Raw genomic sequence first — 5,921 nt, forward strand, 5'->3', positions numbered from 1 at the left:
TCAGAAACAAAGGGTGACATCACGGAAGCTCTGTCTATAGTTTTTACTCTCAATGGGTTTTGTCTTTCTTTAAAAGGAACCTCCTACAGATCTTTGAAGGCATGGATGGGAATTGAACCCATGATCTTTGGTTTACGAGACCAACGCCTTACCACTTGGCCACCACGCCTTTTTCTTTTAACTTCTGAATTGATCACTGATCGTGATCAACACACAACATAAAACAGCAGAAGTCTTGTGATCCTACACTCAGAGAAACCACAACAGCATGCAGCTTTACCTTCAGGTCTAACAGCTGGGAGCTTTTTCCAGCATTATTCTGTCTCAGCATGATCATGGCTGACAGGACACACACATTTACATCAACACAGGCGGCCGCGTATGGATGAACACACACTGACCCCTAAAACCAGATAAACACACACATCAATCACATCAAACACACACACATCATTCTAGAACTGATATGTTATTAGTCAATAAAAACCCACAGCCACCCACAGGTAAAGAGCACAGGACAGAAGAGCACATCCACAGGACAACACTCAGCAGTCCATCTTCACCTCAAAGAGAAAGGACAGTCAGTCTTTTGAGGACAATAATGTCCACATTTTAAACAGAGGACAGGTGGTTTGTAAGGATGGAAGTTAGGATGCTACAGTACATAACAGAAGCTCACAGGCAGACACGTTTTTTCCAGCATAGTAACGCCGTGTTACGTGGTCTGCGGTCTCTGCTTTGCTCATTGTGGCGTCACATGTGCTGTATTGTACTGTTTGTGAAAAAAGAAGGATAGTGTTTTATTACAAACACCACTGAAGCCTCCATGAGGTTGTTCTTGTATAGTTCCTGTGATGTTTAGGTTACCATTGTAAGATCCAAACCAGGTGTGCAGTGTAAAAACAATACACTTCAGAGCTTCAGGGCATTTATTGTTCATTAAAAATATCTAAAGTTGGTTATCCATCAACAACAATGGAGAAATGACAGTGATGAATCAGCCTACAACTGAATTTACAGTAAGTTTGAATATTTGTAGGGGCATCGATCTTCAGTAATAACTGCTAATAATTATACAGAAGAAATGGTGCACTGGAGGAACAATAATACTTGATAAATACTGTACAGTGTGTGATGCACACTCTACTTTTAGGAACATCTAAAGTGTGAAGAAATAGGAGCTGTCATCACAATAAAGACGGACACAGTGCAACAGTCTGTTGCTAAAATGCTTCATCAAAAAGCATCGGAGCTCAGCGACAAAAGTTCAAGTAATAAAGCAACAAAAGCATTAAAGGATGGTCATCGTGTCTGTTATATCAAATATAGACATGAACGGTATTAAACTGGCTGCTGAAACTACAGCTATGAAGCTATAGCTATGAAGTTCAGCTCGTATTAAGGAAGCTGTGATTAAGATTTTATTTTACTTTATTAGGGCCCAAGCACGAAACGTGCGAGAGCCTGGATTTAAACTGAATGTTTATTAATGTTTAGAATTTATTAGGTTTTATTTTTAGTTTACGCTTACTACTTTACCTTTTTTATATTTGTAACCTGTTTTTTGAGTATACATGGAGCACCTGGAATGAAAGCAATTTCCCCCTGGGATCAATAAAGTATTTCTGATTCTGATTCTGAAATGCAAGCATAAATGCATGTACACCGTGTGGGCGGGGCAACTATCATGAAGTTGACCCTTCGCCACCATAGAGAAAGCTGCTGTGTTTCTTGATTTGTTCATCCTACCTGCCTCTTACTCTATCATGACATCAGCCCCTGTGCACCTTTTAAAACCCCCAAATCGTCATATGTGGGCGTGGCCACATGGCTCAGCAGCGCCCCCTGGAATGAGATCTGAGTCCCCGTTTGACCTACAGACATGAAAATTGGTACACATACGTATCACCTCTAGACGAGAAAAAAAAGTCTCTTGGAGGTATCCTCTAAAACGCACAGGAAGTCCTGCATTGATCAGGAGGTGGTTTCGCTGATACCAGTCCACAGAGTTCTGCATCAGTCCTCTGTACTCTGCGTCGTCGTTGTCAGTGATGAAACCAACAATCGCAGTGTTGTTAGAGAACTTCTGCAACACACAGCCGTCAGTGTTGTTTCTGAAGACCCACAGTTCTGGTCTCTCACATATTGTTCAGATTCAGATTCAGATTCAGAAAATTTTTCATTTGTCTCTAAGAGAGCAGCTTGAAATATAAGACACAGTAAAATAGAATAGAGAATAGATACAAATAAAATATAAAATATTAAGTATGTACAGGTTATCAAGTCATAAATGTTATAACTATCCAAATGTCCATGAACAATGTAAACAGACTGTAAAGTGGCTGAAGTGCAAAAGTAAGCAGTAAACAGTAGTATTTGTATGTGCAAATTAAAGCTATTGTGGTGTCTAGTGCAAGAGTGCACTGAAAGCACCAGGGCGACCGTTCAAGGCGCCCTTTTGGCTCTCAAAAATACATTTGCAGATTGCGGTACATACAAACAATATAATCACATAATGACATTGACCCTTGATTACAGTACACGTGGTAACGTGGAATTTTTTCATGGAAACAGAGGATGGGGGGAGAAAACAACAGATACGGAGGCAGACGAGAAGGAAGGGAGGGGTAGGGAGGGGAATGTATGTGCGTCAGTTCCATGAGAAGTGTGTGCGATAGTATGACTGAGACCGCCAAGATGTTTACAGGCAGTTCACCAGTTGTCCTTGACGGGAGATAGCAGTTGCACAGGAGTCAGATAGGAGCACAGACTGTCTTCCGATGTTATCCACCCGCTTCCAGCCCTCTCCGGAGCGGGCTGAAATGTTGCAGATCAGCCCTTCCATCCGGTCCATCTTCTGATGTAATTCTGAGATCCGAGGTCCCATGAGCCCAGTGTCTTGTTTTGTGTCCATGCTTAGTGGTAGTGCCAATTTGCCAGCAGCGGCTTTTCCAAACATTTCGGTACAGCAGGACAGCTCCCACGCAATTCAGAAGTATGCCTACTACCAATGTCCAATAGATGAATAGATCCTCAGTGTTCTGGTGATGGATTAGAAACATTTAAGTTTGAATTCTAAAATTTGTGTTGAACTGCCCGATTGCCCTTTTTTTCCTCAACCTGTGACGTCGGCGGAACTGCGATCACTCACCTGCTCCTGCCCGGGACGTTAAAAAGAAGCAAAGACACAAAGAAAGACTCAGAGAGACACTGCAGCGCTACCACGCAGCTGTGGACCTTTCAAAAGCAAAAGCATTGAAGACATTCAGTGCCACAATGGAGAGATGCGGATCTTGAGGAGCTGTGTGAATTCCTGGGGCTGCTGATCCTGGGCGGCGTGTACTGGTCCAGACACGAGTCCATGAAGAGCCTCTGGGATGAAACAACAGGGAGGGTCATTTTTGCAGCCAAGACGTCCCAAAAAAGTGGTCCTCCTCAGTACAAAACACGGGGAGCCAGTATTCCAGGAGTCTGGTAATTTAAAGCCCCAGATCATCCTGGACTACAGCAAAGCCAAAGGAGCTGTGGACCACCTGGACCAGGTAAGCAACATATCAATTATTACCCAAGTTATTTACTTATGTACATGTTAAGTAAATACATTTGTATGTAGTATTATTATGTATTATTGTGATTGTCTGATATAGCCATACTATTTATTCAATTGTATTCCATATTTTACATATTATTGGAAGATTTCAGACTCTTTTTCATAATAAGAAGGTTGTGTGTAAATGTATTCAAACCATCTGAGCATTTCTTTTTCAGATGTGTGGTACATACTCGTGCCGGCGCAAGACACCGAGAGGGCCAACGTGCATTTTATATCACATGCTGGACATGTCTTGCTTCAATGCTTTTGTACTCTTTGTGGCTGTCGATCCTGCATGGAACAGCCAGAAAACCTGGTCCTTCAGGAAGAAGGAAGAAGGAAAAAGAAGAGAGAAGAGGAAGAAAAAGAAGGGCCAGGGCCATCTAAAAGCCGCAAGCAGTGCACTTTGTGCTTCCAGCGCAGACGTGTGTGGAGCCACTGTGCCAAATGTGGGGCACACTGTGCCAAATGTGGGGCCCATGTCTGCAAAATGCGTCATGATGTCATCTGCAGTAATTGCCTTAAAATGTTAAAAAATATTTCAAAAGAAAAAAAAAAAATGTTCAATGTCTAATTACGTCTGAAGTTATTTTAAAAACAATTTGATGCAGTGAAATTAAAAAATATTTATATGACATTGTTATTGTACTTGTGTTTTTTTTTTAAAGTTTATGGGGGACAAGGTTCCCATTGATGATCTGATAGTGAGAGAACTTGATGCTCTCCTTCATATCTGCATCCTTGACTCTTGGCAATGGCAGGTATATGGTTTCACACAAAATATGTGATACAAATTAGAGTCATTTTTAACAATGAAAAAAAACATAACACAACACATCCACACCATCTCACTGTATAATGCTAAGCTATTGTTTCCTTGACAGCTATTATGTAGAAGAAGTCGAGCAGTTCAGGATCGTTGACGAGAGAGAAACGTGCGATCTCATGGATGGAAAAATGTGCAGTGGATACAGATCATATCAGCCCCAGTGGCCTAATGGATAAGGCACTGGCCTCCTAAGCCAGGGATTGTGGGTTCGAGTCCCATCTGGGGTGTTTACAGCAGAGTATGCTGTGTCCACTGGTCAGTGGACCAAACCAACCTGTGTGAAAATGCATTTCAATGTTTTCCCTAAACTCCATGTGTCAGCAGCTCACTTTTCATGAGCACTATGCTGCACAGTGAACTGATATACACTCTAAAAACAATAAGCAGGCTCTACTCAACGTCTTTGGTGAAACATTTTTACACTTCAAATATTAAGTAAACATGAAACTAATTATTTAAATATACTATACAGTTAACAACCAGAAAGTGTGTCTGGGCCATGTGCAGGACTAGTTAGTACTAGTAACGACGGCCCATCGTTAGAGATTGAATGTGAGTGAAGTCTGCTAGGAAGGGATGAAGGGACAGAGCTGTAAACAGGTGAGAGCTGATGCAGCATCACTTATTACCTGAGTTTCCCCACAGGGAAGCTGCTGTTTACAAGCTGTTTAAAGAGAGAAGCAAGAAACCAACAGCCAACAGAGTGAAGGAGCTCCATGCCATCTGATGCACATGAAATAGGCATATTTTATAAATGCTGTTGCCCAGAACATATACATTGGTTTGTGGTGAAACGGTACCCTAGCTTCTATATCGTATGCTCACTCAGCTGTAGTTCCTCCTCTCAGTTCCATTGCAGTGTATTACTTTGTCTGTCTCCTTCATATTTCATTTCCACTGTGTTTGGGGACTGCCAGGTGAATGCCTGTTTTTTCCATCTGCTGGTGTCGTATGTTACTAACAGTGTTGGGAAGAATACTTTAAACAGCTTGTAAACAGCAGCTTCCCTGAGGGGAAACTCAGCTAATAAATGATGCTGTAACCTCTGGGACTTGATCTGCTGGGTGGGAGTCCACTACATCATCCATCCATCCTCATCCATCCAGCTACACCCTCCCTCTAAAAAAGCAGGCTGGAGCGCTCTACCATTTGAGCTAATCCCCCTTGTATAAAGGGTCAATCGCAAGTCAATCAGGACTCACTGCTCTACATGAAGTGTACTAGTGAAGTATTGGAAGCATCAGACTCAAATCTGAGGGTCCAGGGTTCAAGACCCTGTTGCAGTGATGCAGTGATTCCATCCATCCCCAGGAAGATTGCACATACTCACAGCAAGAACAAAGGGCTGTCAACCAGTCCCCCTCCGGCAGTTTCATTGTCATTAGCCAGTCGTTAGTGCCCTTGTGAGGGTTGAAGTCACAATCTTCAGATGATGAGACTGACTCGCTGCCTACTGCACTAACGAGGCTCAGAAAGAGGTGAAACATGGTCTTTTTTCTT

General features: G+C 42.4%; 2 non-coding genes across 2 annotated transcripts; one reads left to right on the top strand and one right to left on the bottom strand.

Annotated features, from left to right (window-relative positions):
* Positions 1 to 97: 97 nt before the first annotated feature.
* Positions 98 to 169, bottom strand: trnat-cgu (transfer RNA threonine (anticodon CGU)). Its single transcript has one exon. It is a non-coding gene; the product is annotated as a tRNA-Thr (tRNA).
* A 4,406-nt stretch (positions 170 to 4,575) lies between these two features.
* Positions 4,576 to 4,648, top strand: trnar-ccu (transfer RNA arginine (anticodon CCU)). The gene has a single exon. It is a non-coding gene; the product is annotated as a tRNA-Arg (tRNA).
* Positions 4,649 to 5,921: the final 1,273 nt, after the last annotated feature.

This window comes from Parambassis ranga, unplaced genomic scaffold (genome assembly GCF_900634625.1).
Source record: "Parambassis ranga unplaced genomic scaffold, fParRan2.1 scaffold_201_arrow_ctg1, whole genome shotgun sequence".
Classification (NCBI taxonomy): domain Eukaryota; kingdom Metazoa; phylum Chordata; class Actinopteri; family Ambassidae; genus Parambassis; species Parambassis ranga.